Source organism: Bubalus kerabau, chromosome 17 (genome assembly GCF_029407905.1).
Source record: "Bubalus kerabau isolate K-KA32 ecotype Philippines breed swamp buffalo chromosome 17, PCC_UOA_SB_1v2, whole genome shotgun sequence".
NCBI classification, from domain to species: Eukaryota; Metazoa; Chordata; class Mammalia; order Artiodactyla; family Bovidae; genus Bubalus; species Bubalus kerabau.
In genome coordinates, this window is record NC_073640.1 from 63516414 (window position 1) to 63540082 (window position 23669).

The following is a 23669-nucleotide window of genomic DNA, read 5'->3' on the forward strand; positions in this document are numbered from 1 at the left end:
ACGTCTCCCCAACCTCCCCACCCCCCAGCCCCAGATTACCACCATCCCACTGTCTGGTACTAGTGAGTTTCACATTTTTACATTCTACAGATAAGCGAGCACATAGAATATCAGTCTTACCCTGTCTGTCCTAATTCAGTTAGCATAATATTCTCTACATTCACCCCAGCTGTTCCAAGTGACAAAAATCTCCATCAACACGGGAACGGATAAGAAACCCTTCCTCAGCGATCAATGCAAAGAAATAGAGGAAAACAACAGAATGGCAAAGCTAGCTCCCTCTTCAAGAAAATTAGAGATACCAAGGGAACATTTTATGCAAAGATGGGCACAATAAAGGACAGAAACGGTATGGACCTAACAGAAGCAGAACATATTAAGAAGACATGGCAAGAATACACAGAAGAACTGTACAAAAAAGATCTTCATGACCCAGATAACCACGATGGTGTTATCACTTACCCAGAGCGAGACATCCTGGAATGCAACGTCAAGTCAGGCTAAGGAGCATCACTATGAACAAAGCTAGTAGAGGTGATGGAGTTCCAGTTGAGCTATTTCAAATCCTAAAAGATGATGCTGTGGAAGTGCTGCACTCAATACGACAGCAAATCTGCAAAACTTAGCAGTGGCCACAGGACTGGAAAAGGTCAGTTTTCATTCCAATCTCAAAGAAAGGCAATGCCAAAGAGTGTTCAAACTACCGCACAATTGCACTCATCTCACATGCTAGCAAAGTAATGCTAAAAGTTCTCCAAGCCAGGCTTCAACAGTATGTGAACTGTGAACTTCCAGATGTTCAAGTTGGATTTAGCAAAGGCAGAGGAACCAGAGATCAAATTGCCAACATCCACTGCATCATCGAAAAAGCAAGAGAGTTCCACAAAAACATCTACTTCTGCTTTATTCAAAGCCTTTGACTGTGTGGATCACAACAAACTGTGGAAAAATCTTAAAGAGATGGGAATACTGGACCACCTGAGCTGCCTCCAGAGAAATCTGTATGCAGGTCAAGAGGCTACAGTTAGAACTGGACATGGAATAACAGACTGGTTCCAAATTGGGAAAGGAGTTCATCAAGGCTGTATACTATTACCCTGCTTACTTAACCTACATGCAGAGCCCATCATGCGAAATGCTGGGTTGGATGAAGCACAAGCTGGAATCAAGATTGCCGGGAGAAATATCAATAACCTAAGATATGCAGATGACACCACCCTTATGGCAGAAAGTGAAGAAGAACTAAAGAGCATCTTGATGAAAGTGAGAGAGTGACAAAGTTGGCTTAAAACTCAACATTCAGAAAACTAAGAACATGGCATCCGGTCCCATCACTTCATGGCAAACAGCTGGGGAAACAGTGGAAACAGTGTTAGACTTTATTTTGGGGGGCTCCAAGATCACGGCATATGATGAGTGCACCAATGAAATTAAAAGACGCTTGCTCCTTGGAAGAAAAGCTATGTGTATGACCAACCTAGACAGCATATTAAACCAGAGACACTACTTTACTAACAAAGGTCCATCTACTCAAAGCTATGGTTTTTCTAGTAGTCATCTATGGATGTGAGAGTTGGAGTATAAAGAAAGCTGAGTGCCGAAGAATTGATGGTTTTGCACTCTGGTGTTGGAGAAGACTCTTGAGAGGCCCTTGGACAGCAAGGAAATCCAACCAGTCAACCCTAAAGGAAATCATTCCTGACTATTCATTGGAATTATTGATACTGAAGCTGAAACTCTGAGACTTTGGCCACCTGATGCAAAGAACCAAGTCAATGGCAAAAACCCTGATGCTGGGAAAGACTGCAGGTGGGAGAAGGGGGTGACAGAGGATGAGATGGTTGGATGGCATCACCGATGCGATGGACATGAATTCGAGTAAGTTCTGGGAGTTGGTGATGGACAGGGAAGCCTGGCATGCTGCAGTCCATGAGCTGGCAAAGAGGCAGACATGGCTGAGCAACTGAACTGAACTGAATATGTCATTACAAGTATGTGTGTATATTTGCCTGGGTTACCAATGAGGACTTCCCTGGGAGCTCAGAAGGTAAAGAATCTGCCAGCAATGCAGAAGAGACAGATTTGATCCCTTGGTTGCAAGGATCCCCTGGAGAAGGGAATGGCAACCCACTCCAGTATTCTTGCCTAGAGAATTCCATGGACAGAGGAGCCTGGCAGGGTACAGTCCCTGGGGCCGCAAAGAGTCTGAATGACTGAGTGACTAACACTTACACTTACATGTTTTCAACCTGGATCCTGGGGCTCTTTAATCAATAGAAATAGTTATGAGACCAGAGGGGAATTTCAAGAAAGGCTTTATGGGACTCTTGCTGCAGTAAGGAGAGACAGAAAAAGAAGTGTGTGCCCCTGCTCCTCCCAAAAAGGGGGATGAGCTGATCCCTTTGGTTACGGCTGGAAGGAAGCTGAGGTGATCTGTCCTGCCTCAGGCCCCCCGGAGGTGCTGTGAGCAGGGATCACGGGAAGTGACCTGCTTTTCCTTCTGGAGCCTCAGAAATCAAGCTTGGTCTGTGGTCTTTTTATTTATTGTTCAGAATTGCTGTCTGCTCATGAATGCGGCTATACTTTCTTTGTTCAATTACACTTTCTTTGAGGTCTGTTGCCGGAGAAGACGTTCGTCCAGGTCCAAGAACTGCAGTAAAAGGTCCCAGGGCCCAGCCTGTCTCATACACACATCACGGTTTCATCACCCACTAGGCCGAAAACAGACATTCAGGTTGTTTCTACAACACATGGCTGTTGTGAATCATATAGTATGGGTTACGGGAGTGCAGGTTACTCCTGCAAAATACTGATTTTTGCACAGGACTTCCCTGGTGGCCCAGTGGTTAAGAATCTGCCTAGCTCTGTGGGGGATGTGGGTTCAATCGCTGGTGGGGGAACTAAGATCCCACGGGCGGCGGAGGGACTAAGCCCGAGCACCACACTAGAAAGTCGGTGCACTGAAACCAAAGATCCTGCAGGACGCAGGCAAAGCCAAATACATAAACAGTTTTTAAAATTTTGCTTTTCTTAGCTATATAATTAGAAGTGAGCTTGCGCGATCCTATGCATGTTCTATTTTTAATCTTTGGGTAACTCTGTACTGTTTTCCAGGTACCATTTGCATTGCCTCCAACCGTTTACAACCATTAACTGTACTGTGCATGTACATGGCAGACGCCCGAGACCTGTGAAGATGATGAGAGAACAGTAGAGGAATCCACTGCGCTGGCAGCAACAAGTAGCAGCTGCGTCATCTCCAGAATAAGCCTCTGTACTACAGGTTCCTGTGGAGCTGATAACCCTCGGATTCTAAGAACAAGCCTTCAGTGCATCATGGAAAAGTCTTCTGCCGTCAAAGCTGAGGTCCAACCATTACCCTTTGAGGCTGAAAGAAACTTCCAAACCTGCATCTGGGCCAACACACTCCCCAGAGACCTAGTAATAATCCACCCATCCTGCTAGGCAATCCCCAGAAGGTTCCAAGCCTTAACAACTCCTGTTTTAATGATGGAATAATACACACAAAGACACCCAAACACCGACCAGACTCAAGACATCTGATCAGTCACAGTGACCCCAGCAGCCTCAAACTGTCATCACCAAAATCTAATAATACAAGACAGATGTGTAGGCTGATGCACACGCCCCAATGCAACTTCAAGATCTTACAAGGAACACGCCAACTTCTCTTTTTTTACCTTCCATCTGAAATCTTCTTCATTAGTAACTTAAACTAACAGAAAAACTATAGGTAATCCACAAAGTGATCTCCCGAATTTTAATGACAGTTATTCTATGGGTCTGATTCTTGCCCTCCCTAAAGACACCAGAAAATCCACTGTGTGGAGGGGGTGCTGTGGGGCACCTCCTGGATCCCATCCCCCTTCTCTGGGACCACTATGCCCATCCTCCTGCACCCAGACCATCCTGTGGACTCAGCTCAGGTCTTGATTCTAACACGTGGCAGAGTAACAGGCCTCTTCCCAATTCCACTTCCTTCCTTCTTTCCTTCAGAGGTGTGATCATTTGTTTCCCAACGAAACCCAGTCATGCAAACCTCAGTCACAGCATCTGTGCCCCAGGGAAACTGACCTAAGACACTACGGCACACCCACCATTCCACGCAGCCCACAATTGGCCATGAGCCCACATTCAGGTCCTCCAGGTAGAACTGAGATCACTTTTGTCAACAGTTCCACACACCCCGTGATCCCACAAGTATGAATGTCTCTCTCTCACACACACACACACATATACACACCCCCCCTCCCCCAATTCACTGTGTTCATCCAGAGGCCTACTCTTGCTCCCAAAACCCTCCTGGAGACTCTGACCAATTCCCCTTCACTTTCCCCCATTTTTATACCTCTTCATGCATGGTTGAACAAGAGGGATAAACAGCAGAGACCAAGGGCATGAGCATGGCAACAGAGTTGCGCACAAGCTGCAAATCCAAGGACACTCGGCACTCAGTACAGAGACCAAGGAGCTGATCCTCCTGGGAAAACCTGACTTGGGATATCAGATATCGCAACTTGGGATATCAGAAAGTTTAACAGGCCCTTGAGATTTGGTTGGATTGAGCTCAGTAAAGAATTAACAAAGATAGACAGACCCCAGTCTCACTGACCCCTGTTCTCCCGAGTGGGAGATAACTGGAACATATCCCAGATCTTTAAGGAGGGGGGTGAGGGGGGGACTCCTTCATATCCCCTTGGATTCCAAACCTTCTGGCCACTCTAACCACAGTAAACTCAGCATCCCCTGCTCTGAGCAGATGAACTGGCTGCAGTCCAAGATGTTCCCTGGGTGGTCAGAGCTTAGAAAACCTGGGGGCTGCAGTGACCAGCGACACAACAGACTAAAACATGGGGACACCTCAAGACACTAGATCTATCGGGCTCATTAGGATGCCCCACATCTTTTTCCTTTTCAGTGATTAAGTGTCCACATGGAGTAAGGATCAATTAGAGTTGAAATGTCCAGAAGAGATACAGGAACCATCATCACCTATCCTGTCCCCTCTGTCTGCCCTGAGATTTCTTCAGCCCAGCCCATGTTCCTAGTCCTCACCTCCAGAATGAGATGCTGTGAGCATCGAGGGAGGAAGAGGAACACGGTGCATCCTTCAATGAAGGGAAAAGAGGAAAGACTCCAACAGTCAAAGGACAAGGGCATTTCTGATGAAGGTGATTAATATAGGGGCAGCAAACCTGGTTAATATGGGAAGGAGATGGGGAGACCTCGCTGGCCTAGACCTGAAAGAACAGAAAGAGCAAGGGCCACGGTGATTTAATGACCAAAAAAGCAGGCATAGAAACTAAGATTCGAGACAGAGAAGGTTTTGGTGTCTATGAACAAGGACTAAGTGAATGTGACCAGGACAGACTGACCATGAGAACGGGGTCAGCTCCCAGGATGAGGCTGGAGACACTGGCAGTGACCTGAGGGTGACAAAGGGCTGTGGAGCCATCTGAGGAGTCAGGATGCTGCCCTGAGGACACGGGGAAGCCAGTGGAGGTGGGAGGCCTCCCTGCAGATTGACCCTTATTCATAGAAGACACCTGCTGATAATCTAACTCTAAGCATATGTTCCTGCCTCCATCCGACTGTTGTCCTTTTTCATTTTGCAAAACTGGGACCCATTTCAAAGTCTAATAACTCCTGGGCTCTCCCTCCAAGAAGAACTGCCACACCGTCACACGCCCAATTTGGCCAATCATTTCAGAGGTCACTGTTGCTCAGATTCTAGACCTGAGGGAAACATCATCAGATCACCTCATTGCTCACTAGTTACCAGATCACATAAAAGAGAGGAAAATGGATTATAGACCAACTGCTTAAATTAGGTCGTCACTCTTAATATAAAAGATCACTGGCATTCTTCCTAAGTACTCATCAAAACAGTCTACATCTATTTACTAGTTACCAAAAAAATGCTTTGAAAATATAACATCAAGAAGAAACAGCAAATGGGCCTCAAATAAATATGAAACAAACCTAAAGTGAATCCACTTGTTAAAAATTTTTCCACTGAAGAATTATGGTGTCAAGTGGAAAAAAAAAAAAAAAACATTTGAGAATATAGCATACCTAGAAAACAATGACACAAATTAATTACAGGAGGGCAACAAATTTTATTTCAGAAGCGAATAATTCTTTACAAGAAAGTCGGTACTGAATGATCTAGGTATTGAATGATCTAATCTATCCCAAGCTACAAAAAGAATTAAATGTAAAGAAAGGAGAAAGCAAAAAGGAAAACGATCACAAAGATCATATTTAATGCTCCTGGAAAAGGCACCATGTAGTAAGAGAGTCAGTTCTGCACATGGATGTTATCTTTTAATACAAATAATTATAAAATGCACAAGCCTTACAGACAGAAGTTTTGCAATTCTCATCTGTATAATGTAAAGAAGCCAGTTTTAAATTTATTAGATCCTAAAGCCAAAAATCAATGTGGTGGTTTTGTTACTATGTCGTGTCAGACTCTTGCGATCCCATGGGCTGTAGCCCGCCAGACTCTTCTGTCCATGGGATTCTGCAGGCAAGAATACTGGAGCGGGTTGCCATTTCCTTCTGCAGAGGCTCTTCCCCACCCAGAAATTAACTCGGGTCTCCTGCATTGCAGGCAGATTCTTTACCGACTGAGCTATGAGGTAAGTCAAAAATCAATGTATCACGACTTCATAATCCTTATCCAACCAATTCAACACTCTCCTGGATCTAGTCCTCTCCCCCACCTGCACACTACTTGTTTCCACTTCATTTAGTTGATCTGTTTCCCTACTTCATTCTCCGTCTATCTCCCTTTCTCTTCTCTGCTCTCCAGCTGTGCCTGTCCTGCTCTTTACTTCTTCCCTGACTCCCATCCGGCCTCTCTCTGCCATCTGTTCCCTACAAAATGCTTCTAACCCAACCTCCTTGATGATCCTAAATCTCCACGAATTTCTGCCTTTCTTCCTCCATCTCTGCCCTCCCTTCCTCCCAACTCTCTGGCACCCCCAAGTGGCTTATGTTTCCTTTCACCATGCTTGCTTTCTCAGCTCCTCCAATTACTGGATGTGAGTGAAAGTCCCTCAGTCCTGTCTGACTCTTTGCGACCCCATGGCTGTAGTCCATGGAATTCTCCAGGTCAGAATACTGGAGTGGGTAGCCGTTCCCTTCTCCAGGGGATCTTCCCAACCCAGGGATCGAACGCAGGTCTCCCGCATTGCCAGCGGATTCTTTACTAGCTGAGCCACGAGGGAAGCCCAATCACTAGGAGTCCCCTTCATCTCCCAGCAGGATATTGTTCTGTAAGCCAAGGTTCAAACGCTTGTATCCCCTTTGCGGGCTCTCTGTGTGAACTGCCTCTCCACTGTCGCCCTCTTATTCAAGAAGCCCTCCTCCTGCAAGGGCCAAATTCCAGCTGGTGGAATTTGGGATGGAAGAACCACGGGGGTCAAGTGGTTGGCCCAGGTCACCCACCCCGACACAGGATCAGGGGAAAGGTCATTATGAAACAAGGCCGAGGAGATATGGGCGCTGAGAGGGAGTGGGTCTCAGGAGCGGGGCGCGCTCCCCAGAATCCCAGGACCTGGGAGAGGACGTGGCTTCCAGGGGCCGAGAAGGCGAGGCTGAGGACCGCGGAGCGTAAATGCCCACCTCGTGGAAGAGAATTTTATGCGGTGCAGGAAGTGCAGAGGGGACAGTAAACGGTTTTAAGACGGAAGGAGGTGCGAAACGCAGCGTTTCAGAGTTCCAAAAGCAGAACCGGCTGCAGTGCAGACTTTAAACCAAAAGGCAGGCGCCCCTTCGCCGCTCACGGAGACGTCTGAATTTGCTGAGGTTGGTAGGGCGGGCGCGGGGATTTCGAGTCAGCAGAGACCCTCAGACTCGGGGTACCGAAGGAAGCCGAGTGAGAGCGGCACGTGTGACTAAGAGAGAAACTCACGCCGCGCTAAGACAGCTGCACCGCCGGCTCTCCGCTTCCGGATGTGGGAAGCTGCGCGGGCCGGCAGTGAAACTGCGGGGGCGGCCTGGGGAAGCGGAGACAAGCTGTCAGGCTGCGGATCATGGAGGGAAGCCGGGTCTGCCTTGCACCTTGGGAAAGTGAGACTAGCCGGGCCTCGGGGCGCGGCGGGCGGGGCGGAACAATTCAATAGTGTAATCTCTGAGGAAGGTGACTGCAGGAAATTAAAAGACCCTGCTTCCTGGAAGAGAAGTTAAAAAGCAAAAGCATCACATTGACAACAAAGGTCCCTATATTCAAAATAATGTAATGTTAGTTGCTCATCGTGACCGACTCTTTGCGACTCCATGGAGTCGGACTCCTCTGTCCGCCAGGCTCCTCGGTCCCGGGAATTCTCCAGGCAAGAATACTGGAAGTGAAGTCGCTCAGTCATGTCCGACTCTTTGCGACCCCACGGACTGTAGCCTACCGGGCTCCTCCGTCCATGGGAAATTCCAGGCAAGAACACTGCAGTGGGTTGCCATTTCCTTCTCCAGGGGAATTTCCCGACCCAGGGGTCGAACCCGGGTCTCCCGCATTGTAGGCAGACGCTTTACCGTCTGAGCCACAGGGGAAGCAAGAATACTGGAGTGGGTGGCTATTTCCTTCTCCAGGGGATCTTCCTCACCACGGATCAAACCATGTCTCCTGCAATGCAGGCACATTCTTTACTATCTGAGCCACCAGGGAAGCCCAGATACAACGTTAAGTGCTATGGAAATAGTTGAATGAGTGGCAAATTCAAGTTGTGTTTTTTGGAATATCATGGATTTTCTTCCCCAAATATTTTCCATGCTTCGATTGAATCCATGGATATGCAGATACAAAGGGTCGACTGTATTTTCTTCTCTCCAAATATCAAGTTCCTAGCAATGGCAACCCACTCCAGTGATCTTGCTTGGAGAATCCCAGGGATGGGGGAGCCTGGTGGGCTGCCGTCTATGGGGTCGCACAGAGTAGGACACGACTAAAGCGACTTAGCAGCAGCAGCAGCAGCAAATATTTAATATCATATACACTTTCAAATTAAATTCACGGGTTTTTTGTTTGATTTTGCTTTAACCTGTCACCTAAAGTGAAAGTGAAGTCGCTCAGTCGTGTCCGCGACTATTTGGGACCCCATGGACTCCAGCCTATCAGACTCCTCGGGCCATGGGATTTTCCAGGCAAGAGTGCTGGAGTGGATTGCCATTTCCTTCTCCAGGGGATCTTCCCGACCCAGGAATCGAACCCGGGTCTCCCGCATTGCGGGCAGTCGCTTTACCGTCTGAGCCACCAGGGAAGCCCCTAACATACTGCCATTGAGTCTTTGGATGTGGTATCTAACCAAAAACAGCTGCATATGGTAACCCTCTGTATGCAAGGTGTAAATAGGTAAGGAGACATTTTTGTGGACTATTTCTAAAACATGATAAATGGCATTGTCAACATTATTCACGATTTAAATGTTATATACACATTGCAGATCATCTCCATTTCAACAATTATGTAAGGGGAACAGTAGAAAATAAAAATTTTATAATGTTCTTATGCAGTGCTTAAGCAACTGAATGTTTTATCTGAAGAGCCTATGATAGAAAAATTAGAATCAAAGTTTTCCTTTTTGAATGCTGGTCCATAAAGAAGGCCGAACATAGAAGAATTCATGTTTTTGGATTATGGTGCTGGAGCAGACTCTTGTACAGCAAGAGGAGTCCCTTAAGACCATCAGTCTGTTGGGGCTGCTTTGAGGAGGGCAGGAGGAACTCCATCTTGAGGCCTGTCAGCCATCTTAAGACAGCATGTGAACGGGACCTCGACTTTGCCCAAGAATGAGGAAACTATCTTTAAAGTAAAACCAGGTCTCCTTGGAGACCTCCCTCCCCATAGATAGCAAAGATTGGAGTTAAGGTCAGGCTGCCCAGGTTAGATTCACAATGAAGATATCCCCCATGAAGTATAATTATTGTTCCCCTTTAACCTTAATTGTTAGTTCTCCCTACATCTACATGTTGTAAAACTAAATCATATACATCAAAAAAAGTTGTGAACATGTAAACAGTCACTTGCTGCTGCTGCTGAGTCACTTCAGTCGTGTTCGACTCTGTGTGACCCCATAGACGGCAGCCCACCAGGCTCCCCCGTCCCTGGGATTCTCCAGTCAAGAACACTGGAGTGGGCCGCCATTTCCTTCTGCAATGCATGAAAGCCAAAAGTGAAAGTTAAGTCGGTCAGTCGTGTCCGACCCTCAGCGACCCCATGGACTGCAGCCTTCCAGGCTCCTCAATCCATGGGGTTTTCCAGGCAAGAGTACGAGGGGTATAAAACCGAGTCTCTCGAAAATGTCAGGGTCCTTGTTCAGAACCGATTCCCCTTGGACCTGCTGGGGTAATAAACGGTACTCCGCTGTCTTGAGTGTCCTACGAGGTGTGCTTTGCGACACTGGATTCTCATTTTTCCATAACAAATCCTAAAGGAAATCAACCCTGAATATTCACTGGAAGGACTGATGCTGAAGCTCCAATACTTTGGCTACCTGATGTGAAGAGCCAACTCACTGGAAAAGACCCTGATTCTGGGAAAGATGGAAGGCAGGCAGAAAAGTGGATGAGATGGTTGGATGTCATCACCGACTCGATGGACAGGAGTTTGAGCAAGTTCCGGAGATGGTGAAGGGCAGGAAACCCTGCCTACTGGCACAGGGTTGCCAAGAGTCCGATAGGACTGAGCGAGGTAACAAAGACCCACTCCAGTATTCTTGCTTGGGAAATCCCATAGACACAGGAGCCTGGCGGGCTACAGTCCCTGGGGATCTCAAAGAGATCTGACTGAGCACTGCGACCATTTTATATTTCTCTTTGATTCTAATGCTCATACAAGTAACCAGCATCACTGAAAATAATCTCCTAAAATGAAGAGTCTTTGTAATCAAGAGTCTTTACAAATGAGGAGTCTTTTTAGTCATGCTCATATAAATCAGAAAAGGACAGTAATACTCTTCCCTACTACTCGAGAAAGAACTTCAGCTCCAGCACCAGTCCCAAAGCTGAAATTCCAAACTACTTCCTGAACACGCGATTTGATACTTATAAAATTATCAAGGGCCACGTCATACTTAAAATGACTTTTTCCTTATAAAATACTACGTATTTCGTGCACTGTATGTGTTACCTCAGGATTTTACATCCAATGGAAATTAGACCCTGGGCCTCTCACAACGACTGAATTTATTTGGGCTGGAGGAAGGGGTCGGGGAACAGCGAGGTGCGAAGTGACTGGAGACCACGGATAGGAAGGAGAGGGGACCCCACAGGCGCAGCTTAACAACAACAACAAAAACAAACAAACCAAAAAAGTACCTCACGTTTCCAATGGTCGGCCGCACCTAACAAGTCTCGGCTTCGGGAATTAGCTGTAGAATCGCTTGCGTCGAAGGGGAGATTCGAGACTCCTCAACCATTGGTATCAGAAAAAGGCCACAGCGATGGGCGGGGCGTAGGGCACCCTCCGGCGCCTGGGCGTGTGAGGGGCGGAGCCGAAAGCGGCCGAGGGGGGCCGAAGGGGGCCGAGCGGGGCCGAGCGGGGTCGAGCGGAGTCGAGAGGGGCCGAGCGGGACCGGGAGTGGCCGAGCGGTGCCGAGTGGGGCCGAGCGGGGCCGAGGGCGGCCGAGCGGGGCCGAAAGGACACCTGCTGTGTTCTTCCTTTTGGTTCCCAGGTATCTTGTCAGGGTTTAGAAGTATATGAGGGTCTTTCCCGTCTTGTGTTGCATCATTGATTCCTCATAAATGTAACAGTTTTAAGGTAAAAACTTAAAATCCTGTGGGATAGATAATTGCGTTGGAAAGAAAGGTTTCCCCTTAACAGGATTCCTGCTGATGAGGCTGAAGCAGTTCAGTATGGGAACTGAAACCTGGTGTGGTGCCTGGGCTGGGGGTCGTTAGGGGTGGGTGGGGGTTGATGTGGAGTGGTGGCTGGACCCAGAAATATTCCTGCAATTAGAATTAATTTAAGCAGTTTAACGGAGAAGGCGATGGCACCCCACTACAGTACTATTGCCTGGAAAATCCCATGGATGGAGGAGCCTGGTGGGCTCCAGTCCATGGGGTCGCGAAGAGTCGGACAGGGCTGAGCAACTTCACTTTCACATTTCACTTTCATGCATTGGAGAAGGAAATGGCAACCCACTCCAGTGTTCTTGCCTGGAGAATCCCAGGGATGGCGGAGCCTGGTGGGCTGCCGTCTATGGGGCCGCGCAGAGTCGGACACGACTGAAGCGACTTAGCAGCAGTAGCAGCAAGCAGTTTAAGTAAACAAGAACTAGCTTTGTGTAGGGATGACAAGCTGGAATGTGAAACACACAGCTCTTAGTACACCTCAGAGTAACACCTGTAAGGAGAAAAATATCTTGACATTTCACTTCTTCAAAGATCAAGCTTATTAGTCACTGCAGCAGCCCAACGACAATGCACCCTGAGGGGAATGCAGGCTGCAGCAAAACAGGTACCATTCTGAGCTTCCGACATAGTAGCCTTGGGAAATCAGGAACAGCCTCTTGGGCCCATACTCCTCCTTAGGAAGTCCAGCTAAGTTTCGGGGAGTCTCTCCTGGTTTTCAGATCTCCCAGTTATAGGGTGATGACCCCACATTTTATTTGTCAGGGTATTAACAGTTAAAAGACACAGGAGGATCCTGGTTGAAAGTTACTGGGATTTGCTCAGTTGAAAGCCACTCACTGACACTTCCCTGGTGGTCCAGTGATAAAGAATCCACCTGCCAATGCATGGGACACAGGTTTGTCCCTGGTCTGGGAGGATACCACGTACCTTGGAGCAACTAAGCCCGAGCAACACAAGTACTGAGCCTGTGCTCTAAAGCTTGTGCTCTGCAACAAGAGTAGCTACAGCAGTGAGAAGCCAGCATAGCAATTAAAGTAGTTCCTGCTTGCTGCAACTAGAGAAAGCCCACGTGTGGCAAAAAAGGCTCAACACAGCCAAAAGAAAAAAGACATTGAGTGATCTGGACTGACCAAAAAGGAGATTCAGAATGCCAGTCTCCAACCAAACACCAGCCACGTTTATGTATTTTATGTACAGGATTTATAGCCCATGCTCGCCAAAAGGAGAGAAAAGCCAGGAGCACAGTGAAGACCCAGAACAGCCAAAAATAAATTTTAAAGTTATTAAACAAGAAAAAATTTCCTGTAATGAGAACTGCATTCTTCTTTATAGAAACTGTTTCTGTTCCATGCTCATGATGACATAGCTTCAAATACTTTTGAGAAAAACTTGTTTACATCATAATATATAATAAATAAGTGAATACTTCATCAGTGTAACAGAATGTCAACAATTACTAGATGATCATTTGACGGTAATCAGGCAGTTTTAATTTTTGTTCTCTCTTTGCTTTGCTGTCTGTTTCCAAAAGCTCTGTCAGATATGGACAACAAAGCAGACTACAAAACAACATCTTGAGAAGACATTACAATTTAGTTTCACCAAAATTATCACCAACTTTGCACTATTTATAAATATTTCTATGTGTATTAACTGACTGAACTCAAGTCCTAAAGGAACTTTCTTCATGTTTATAGGGCAGCTACTATGTTCCCTGTCATTGTCTTCTGTGCATTGTCACATTACAAAAGTCTCAAAATAACTCACCGACTTATGTATTTGTTAGTGTAAGGCAGAGAAGAAATGTAAATTAAACTTTAAATCTCGGTCACAACACGTGGACAGAGAAAATAATGCTAAGGAAAAACTTGAAAAAGCAAAAGAAATAGGGTAGCATGATTTGAGAGAATCGCATTGAAACATATATATTACCATATGTAAAATAGATAGCCAGTGGGAGTTTGATATATGACTGGGCATCCAGGGCCACTGCTCTGTGACAACTTGCAGGGATAGGGTGGGGAAGGAGGGAGGGGACACAGGAATGCCTATGGCCGATTCATGTTGAGGAATGGGAAAAACCATCACAGTATTAAAAACAAAAACGAAAAAAACTCAAGAAAAAGGAACTTCTACTACAGCTGACAATGAACTATGGAGCATATTTATTAATTCTATAATGTTACATCAACATTTTAATATGCTTTGGAAAACTAGACTTCTATTTAGTGTTTATTAATATTAAATATTTCTAAACATTACTGTTCATTCAGTTCTGTTCAGTTCAGTCGCTCAGTCGTGTCCGACTCTTTGCGACCCCATGAATAGCAGCACGCCAGGCCTCCCTGTCCATCACCAACTCCCGGAGTTCACTCAGACTCACGTCCATCAAGTCAGTGATGCCATTCAGCCATCTCATCCTCTGTCATTAGGCTAGAGTAACAATGTCTTAGGCAATAGATAGTAAATAGCAATTTTTCTGTTTACTAAAATAGATAAATAGTAATTTACTACCATCTTCAACAACCATATAGAATAATGGATATCTGTACAGCAGGAAAAGGAATGAAACGAATTCATAGCATGAGTAAACATTCAGTGTTTTGTTAAACAGTCTCACTGTGGTTTCTCCGATGTTTGACTACTGATACCTTTAGACTTTAAAACCAACCGCTTCCTATGCTGCCTATCTGGGCAGGATGAGAAATTCCCATCAGGTTGGAAGTCTATAGTGCCCCAACTAGAAAGCTTCATCAGTTAACAAACATTCTCATATCATCTGTCCCAGTATCCAAACCAAACTTTGGATTTGCTTCCATCTTGTGCTTTCAGTGACTTCAAAGTAACAAGAACAAAAAAGTTGGGGTTGAATCTATGAAATTTCTAGTTTATCAAACAAACAAAAAAATGCCACCATGTAATGTGCATTCTCAATGATTTCTGGACTTCCCTGGTGACTCAGGGATAAGGAATCGGCCTGCCAATGCAGGAGACGAGGGGGTCAATGCCTGGTCCAGGAAATTCTCACATGCTGCGGAGCCACTAAGCCCCTGAGCCACAACTGTTCAGCCAATAATAAATAAATAATCAAAAATAAATTGTTTCAGAATTCTCCAAGGTCAAAAAGAGATACCACTTTTAACCTTAGTTCTGAAGTTTATTTCCTAATAGTTTACATGTTTATTTTCCTATTTTCACTTCATGTAAATCAGGCGCATACTAATGGTTTTATTTGGGAACAAAAGAGGACATTGGGAAATATCAGGAACATCCATAAACAGGGGAGTAGGTTTTAGGGGGCCAGAGTCTATAAAAGCTCCACTATGGACAGAGTGTGGAAAGAATAACTCAAGTGCGAATTATTAGTATATAATCCCCAAATTAACTATTCTTTGATTTCACCATGCAAAGAAACTCTAATAGATTCTTTCATCCTTGAGAGCCTTTGGGGCATTACTAGGTTCTGTTATGAAGAACTGAAAAGGCATAAAACTGTGCTGTTTGAAGAAAAATGACTGTTGTGAGTAAAGAAATATTGGTTTTACAAATGTAGGTAACTCCTTCAAAATACTGATTTTTCACAGGACATTCCTGGTGGTCACAGGAATTCCAGGTTAAGGACCTGCCTTGCAACAAAGGGGACTCAATCCTTGTTCAATCCTTGGTTGGGGATATAAGATCCCACATGCAGCAGAGCAACTATGTCGGGAGCCACATTACGCATTACTGACAAAATGGAGGCACCGCCCCAACCCCCTCTCCTCATTCTGCAGGCACGGAACCGTGCTGAAGGTGTTAGGCCTTGTGATTCTGACTTGGTCTTTCCTTTCTTCAGTTGAGTTGACTGGAAAGAATGTTAAGGTGCTTATTGTACTTGAGAGAAACATGAGAAAGCACAAAGCCTTCTACACTTGTGCAGAGAAAATAATCGATAAAATAACCACTGACATTTGTTCAAGGATCTTTACAAAGAATGTCTCAGCATGAGCACATAGGCCGCAGCTTGAGGCCATGGGAAGGATTATTATCTGAGACCTGTTTCTGAAGGGAATGTTTATGGCAAAAGAAGTTTGCTGAGTTTCAGTTCAGTCACTCAGTCGTGTCAGATTTTTTGCGACCCCATGAATCGAAGTACGCCAGGTCTCCCTATCCATCACCAACTCCCAGAGTTCACTCAGACTCGTGTCCATCAAGTCAGTCATGCCATTCAGCCATCTCATCCACTGTTGTCCCCTTCTTCTCCTGCCCCCAATCCCTCCCAGCATCAGAGTCTTTTCCAATGAGTCAACACTTCGCATGAGGTGGCCAAAGTACTGGAGTTTCAGCTTTAGCATCATTCCTTCCAAAGAAATCCCAGGGCTGATCTCCTTCAGAAGGGACTGGTTGGATCTCCTTGCAGTCCAAGGGACTCTCAAGACTCTTCTCCAACACCACAGTTCAAAAGCATCAATTCTTCGGTGCTCAGCCTTTTTCACAGTCCAACTCTCACATCCATACATGACCACTGGAAAAACCATAGCCTTGACTAGACGGACCTTTGCTGGCAAAGTAATGTCTCTGCTTTTCAATATGCTATCTAGCTTGGTCATACCTTTTCTTCCAAGGAGTAAGCCTCTTTTAATTTCATGGCTACAGTCACCATCTGCAGTGATTTTGGAGCCCAGAAAAATGAAGTGTGATACTGTTTCCACTGTTTTCCCATCTATTTCCCATGAAGTGATGGGACCAGATGCCATGATCTTCATTTTCTGAATGTCGAGCTTTAAGCCAACTTTTTCACTCTCCACTTTCACCTTAATCAAGAGGCTTTTTAGTTCCTCTTCACTTTCTGCCATAAGGGTGGTGTCATCTGCATATCTGAGGTTATTGATATTTCTCTTGGCAATCTTGATTCCAGCTTGCGCTTTTTCCAGTCCAGCGTTTCTCATGAGGTACTCTGCATATAAGTTGAATAAGCAGGGTGACAATATAAAGCCTTGACATACTCCTTTTCCTATTTGGAACCAGTCTGTTGTTCCATGTCCAGTTCTAACTGTTGCTTCCTGACCTGCATACAGATTTCTCAAGAGGCAGATCAGGTGGTCTGGTATTCCCATCTCTTTCAGAATTTTCCACCGTGTATTGTGATCCACACAGTGAAGGGCTTTGGCATAGTCAATAAAGCACAAATAGATGGGTTTTTTTGGAACTCTCTTGCTTTTTCCATGTTCCAACAGATGTTGGCGACTTGGTCTCTGGTTCCTCTGCCTTTTCTAAAACCAGCTTGAACATCTGGAATTCACGGTTCACCTATTGCTTAAGCCTGGCTTGGAGAATTTTGAGCATTACTTTACTAATGTGTAAGATGAGTGCAATTGTGCGGTAGTTTGAGCATTCTTTGGCATTGCCTTTCTTTGGTATCGGAATGAAAACTGACCTTTTCCAGTCCTGTGGCCATTGCTGATTTTTCCAAATTCGCTGGCATATTGAGTGCAGCACTTTCACAGCATCATCCTTCAAGATTTGAAATAGCTCAACTGGAATTCCATTGCCTCCACTAGCTTTGTTCGTAGGGATGCTTTCTAAGGCCCACTTGACTTCACATTCCAGGATGTCTGGCTCTAGGTCAGTGATCACACCATCGTGATTATCTGGTCATGAAGATCTTTTTTGTACAGTTCTTTTGTGTATTCTTGCCACCTCTTCTTAATATCTCCTGCTTCTGTTAGGTCCATACCATTTCTGTCCTTTATGGAGCCCATCTTTGCATGAAATGTTCCCTTGGTATCTCTAATTTTTTTTTGAAGAGATCTCTAGTCTTTCCCATTCTATTGTTTTCCTCTATTTCTTAGCATTGATCTCTGAGGGAGGGTTTCTTATCTCTTCTTGCTATCTTTGGAACGCTGCATTCAGATGCTTATATGTTTCCTTTTCTCCTTTGCTTTTCGCTTCTCTTCTTTTCACAGCTCTTTGTAAGGCCTCCCCAGACAGCCATTTTGCTTTTTTGCATTTCTTTTCCATGAGGATGGTCTTGATCCCTGTCTCCTGTACAATGTCACGAACCTCATTCCATAGTCACCAGGCACTCTATCTATCAGATCTAGTCCCTTAAATCTATTTCTCACTTCCACTGTATAATCATAAGGGATTTGATTTAGGTCATCCCTGAATGGTCTAGTGGTTTTCCCTACTTTCTTCAATTTCAGTCTGAATTTGGCAATAAGGAGTTCATGATCTGAGCCACAGTCAGCTCTTGGTCTTGTTTTTGTTAACTGTATAGAGTTTCTCCATCTTTGGCTGCAAAGAATATAATCAATCTGATTTCGGTGTTGACCAACTGGTGATGTCCATGTGTAGTCTTCTCTTGTGTTGTTGGAGAGGGTGTTTGCTATGACCAGTGCATTTTATTGGCAAAACTCTATTAGTCTTTGCCCTGCTTCATTCCGTATTCCAAGGCCAAATTTGCCTGTTGCTGAGTTTAGGCTTTAGGATTAAGAATAGCTAGAAGAAAGGAAATGGCAGAAGGAAATGGCAACCCACTCCCGTGTTCTTGCCTGGAGAATCCCAGGCACGGGGGAGCCTGGTGGGATGCCATCTGTGGGGTGGCACAGAGTGGGACACAACTGAAGCCACTTAGCAGCAATAGCAGCAGCAAGAATAGTAGAAGCCTGTTTAGGAGATAATGATCTTAAGATGCTAGGGGCAAACAGGATTTAGAAAGATAAGAAATAAACTGAGGAATGTAGCACGAGTTACAATGTAATCACAAATTAAGTACAGTAAATCTGGGTGGGGGAAACTAAAAACCGCTGACCTAATGCTTTTGTCAAAGTATAAAAGAGAACCTGAAGCTTGACATGAACATGTAGTCCCATACTGTGAGTCAGAGACTACATTGTCGTCTGCTGATGTGAGTGAAGAGTGAGTGAGTGAAGTCGCTCGGTCGTGTCCGACTCTTTGCAACCCCATGGGCCATAGCCTACAAGGCTCCTCTGTCCATGAAATTTTCCAGGCAAGAGTACTGGAGTGGGTTGCCATTTCCTTCTCCAGGGGATATTTCTGACCCAGTGATTGAACCCGGGTGTCCCACATTGAGGCAGACACTACCGTCTGAGCCACTATGAGTCAGAGGCTACATCATTGTCCGCTGGATGTAGTCCCTTACTATGAGTCAGAGGCTACGTCATCATCGCCGACACCCTCCAGCTCTTCAGGTTGAATCCCTGGCTGCTGGAGCTGGACTCCGGCAAACCAAGCCCAGGTACCGCAAACACAGGGCCGACATACTCCAGAGCCCCCCTGCCATGATGAAAGGTCCTGCGTGATGCAAAAAAGATCTCGTGATCCACAACTAAGGCCCACTGGAGTCAAATAAATACATAATTTAAAAAATATACTGATTCTGCTTCCTTTGGGTATATAATCAGAAGTCAGACTCTGAGATCCTATGCATGTTCTCTTTTTAATATCTGAGGAACCTCCATACTGTTTTCCATCACTCGCACCACCTGGGGAGTCCAATCCTTCCTTACATCCAGAGATTTTATGACCCCTCCCTAACGAAATCCCTCTGCCTCAAATTTTAGCACCATTTTCCTTCTAGGTTGAAAGAGCCTTATGAAATTTCATCTGGTTCAACACACAATCCACACATTCAGTAATAATCCATCCATCGTGCTATGCAATCCCCAGAAAGATTCCAAGGCTTAACAACTCATGTGTTTATGATGGAATAATACTCGTGAAGGTGCCTAAGCAGAAAACCAGATTCAAGACAGCTTCTTATCAGTCAGAGTGACCTCACCCAGCGAAAAACTGTCATCTCTGAACTCTAATAATAAAAAGAAGATGTGTATATTGGTGCATATGCACCAGTGAGACTTCAGCATCTTCCAAAGATACACTCCAAGGTCTTTTTTTCCCTTCCAAATCCATTGCAAACCTTCTTCGTTACAACTCAAAATAACAGAAAATACTAAAAATAACCAACAATATCATCTCTGGGATTTTACCAAAAGTTATTTTACAGGTTGCATAGTGATTCTTGCTCTTCCAAAAGACATCACAAAATCCACTCCATGGAGTCGATGCTGTGGGGAACCTTCTGGATCCCACAGCCAGGACCAATGCACCCATCCCTCCCTGTGGGCTCAGCTCAGGCCTTGATTCTAACACACTGCAGGGTAACAGTCCTCTTCCCAGTTCCAGTTCCTTCCTTCCTCCACAGGTGTAATCATGACCTTCCCAATCAACCAATGCACACAAGCCTCAGTCACAGCGTCTGTGTCCCAGGGAAACTGAGCTAAGACATTATGGTATGCCTATCCTTCCAGGCAACCCACAATTAGCCATGAGCCCACATCCAGGTCCTCCAGTCAAAACTGAGACCACCCCTGTCAATAGTTCCACACAACGTGATCCCACAACTGTTGCAGGGAAGAGCCAATTCTGATTCCAAGTTGGAACGGTTTCTTTGCCTTGCTTGTCACTGCTGTGGTTATTGTAATCATCCATAATGGCTGGCCTCAGAGGACCCTACCTCTTGGCCTGACTATTAAACTAAAGTGCTTTTGTTGAACTCACAGGGAGATACTCTGACCTCCCAACCTGTGAATGGGGGCAGGAAAAAAGAGATGAACACAGAAGGCTGGCTGTCCCTGAGATGTACTGCAAGACTGATGGCCCTTTTACCTTACTTGTCACTGTTTCTCCCTCTCGCTCCTCCCTTCTGACTATTTCCTCCCTGCTTCTTTCTCTAGTTTCAGAAAAGAATCTGGCATCCAGACACCAACAAGATGGCTATTTTGAGATATTAGTTAGCCATTTTCTTGGTCGGCTGCTTTTCAAAATGAAGTCCCATTGTTTGCCTCAAGAAGTCATCTCCCCAAGGCACTGGCCTCTCTCACAGGCAGCACAGCGAGCTTCAACTGGGTCACACCACTGTGCTTGCAACACATGCATACACCATTGATAGGGCTCATCCAGAGGCCGAAACTTGCCTCCTCTCACAACTCTCCTAGACTCCTAATAGCTTCCTCTCCACTTTCCCACATGTTTTCACCACTTTTCTGTGCTCTGTTGAGCAACAGGGCTAAACATCAGAGACCACTGGGCTTGGGCAACACACAGAAAACACACAAGCCGCAAATGCAAGGGCACTGGGCACTCAGTATGGAGACCAAGGAACTGGCCCTCCTGGGAAAACATGCCAGGAACTGGGATATCACAAAGTTTTAAAGGTCTTTGTGATTTGGCTCAATTGAGCTCAGTGAAGAAGTCACAGAAAAAGGCCCCAATCTCACTGCCGCCTGTTGTCCCTGACTGACCTAATTGGAAGATACTCCAGCTCTTTAAGGAAGCGGGGCCTCCTTCATAGCCCCTTAGATTCCAAAGCTTCTGGCAACTCTAACCTGAGTAAAACCAGTATCCCCCACTCTGAGTAGATAAACTGCTGAAAGCAATGTGTTTCCCCACTGCAGCTCTCATTATGAAGTCTCCTATTAACAGGATTATCAATCTTCACAGGCTTTGATTCTTAAGATCTTATTATCCAATCAGCCCACATGTTGCACACCAAGACCTGAGCCTCTGTCTCTACACCCACACAGTTGTGTACAGCACTTGTGTCACTGGCTTCACAATTCTAGGACAACCTCCCTTCTCCGATTAATTTTAATTAATGAAGACAACCCACTCCTACTCAACTCTATCAAAGGTCTGTTAGCTAGAAGCATTTTGAACCAATTTTTTATCTCTGACAATATTCCACCAACAACATTGCCACAAATAAACAGGCCTCATTACTTCAAGCAAACTGCTCCTTTTCCACCTGCCCCACATAATCATCTTAGGTTTAGTGTAGCACTGACAATCAACCTTAATGCGCAAAATCTAAAACTATCCCTCAACTGTCTTCAGATTCTCCAATCTCTTAAGATATTTTCCCACTATTATACACCACTTTCCATTGCACTTGTCAGCAATCCATAATTCAGCATTATCCACACTGGGTCTCACTGACTGGAAAACTACCAACCAACGCTCACTTTTAAAATTCAAATAAAACACTAGTATCAGACCAAAGAGGCTTCCCAGGTGGCTCAGTGGTAAAGAATCCTCCTGCCAATGAAGGAGATGCAAGAGATGGGGGTTTTACCCCTAAGTCAGAAGATCCCCAGGATTAGGAAATGGCAACCCACTCCAGTATTCTTGCCTGGGAAATCCCATGGACACAGCAGCCTGGCAGGCTACACTCCATGGGGTCTCAAAGAGTTGGAAATGTCTGAGCATAGAGACCATTTTATATTTTTCTTTGATTCTAGAGCTCATATCAGTAACCAGCATCACTGAAAATTATCTCCCAAAATGAACAGTCTCTCGTCAATTTATTACCCTGGTCATATAAACCAGAAAAGGACAGTAATACGCCTCCCTAACACTCGAGAAAGAACTCCAGCTCCACCACCAGTTGCAAAGATGAAATTCTAAGCTAGTTTCTGAACAAGTGTTTTGGTACATTTACAAAATTCTAAGTGCCATGTCTCAATTAGAATAACTTTCCCCCTATAAATTACTATATATTTCGTGCACGATATATGTTACCTCAGGATTTTACACTGAAAGGAAATTAGACCACGGGCCTCTCAAGGTAACAACTGAATTTACTTGGTGAGGAAAGGCTGGGGGATTAGGAAGGTCCGAAGTGACAGGAGACCACAGATATGGAGTACAGGGGACCCTACGCGCGGAGCTTAACAAGACTAAAAAGCAAAAAGCAGTACCTCAGTATTCCTGGGGCAACCGCACCTACCAAGACTCGGCTTCAGGAATTGCTCTAAACTCACGTTCTTTGAGTAGAGACACCAGCGACTCCCAAGCCCTAGGTTCAGCGGAAAGGGACAATGAGGGGTGGAGCCTAGGACACACGCCTGCATCTGGACGTGTGAGGGGCGGGGCCCGGCGAGCACTGACGAGCGTACACCTACCTACCTGCTTGTTCCTCCGTTTGGTTCCAGAGGTATCTTGTCAGGGTTAAGTAGTACTTGAGGATCTCTCACGTCTCGTGTTGCACCACTGATTGCTCATTAGTCTAAATAAGTACAACACTTTTAATAAAACCTTAAAATTCTGTGGGATAATCACAATAGAAGGAAGGGTTTTGGCATAACATTTGGAGTCCTACATGTCCGACGACAGAGGTTGACATGGTTGGATGGCATCACCGACACAATGAGTTTGAGTAAACTCTGGGAGTTGGTGATGGACAGGGAGGCCTGGCATTCTGCAGTCCATGGGATCACAAACAGTCGGACACAAGTGAGCGACTGAACCAAACTGTACTTGAAGTCGTGCTGATGAAGCTGAAGCGATTCAGAGGTCTGGGAACTGTAACCTGGTCTGGTGGCCAGGTTGGTGTTGGGTGGGGCTTGATGTGGGATCCTGGTGGGTGGGGCTGGATGTAGGGTGCTAGCTGAACCCAGCAATATTCCTACAATTAGAATTTAAGCAGTTTAAGTAAACAAGAACTGGCTTTGTGTACGGATCATGATCAAGAAAAGAGTCCGAAATGCAGTACTTGGATGCAATCTCAAAAACGACAGAATGATCTCTGTTTCCAAGGCAAACCATTCAACATGACAGTCAGTTCAGTTCAGTCACTCAGTCATGGCCGACTCTTTGCGACTCCATGAATCGCAGCACGCCAGGCCTCCCTGTCCATCACCAACTCCCGGAGTTCACTCAGACTTACGTCCATAGAGTCAATGATGCCATCCAGCCATCTCATCCTCTGTCGTCCCCTTCTCCTTCTGCCCCCA

General features: G+C 45.5%; 1 protein-coding gene across 2 annotated transcripts in view; it reads right to left on the reverse strand.

The window, feature by feature from the left end:
* LOC129631045 (zinc finger protein 665-like) overlaps nt 1–23669 on the reverse strand; it is a 53610-nt gene that overhangs the window by 16116 nt on the left and 13825 nt on the right. The window lies entirely within an intron of this gene.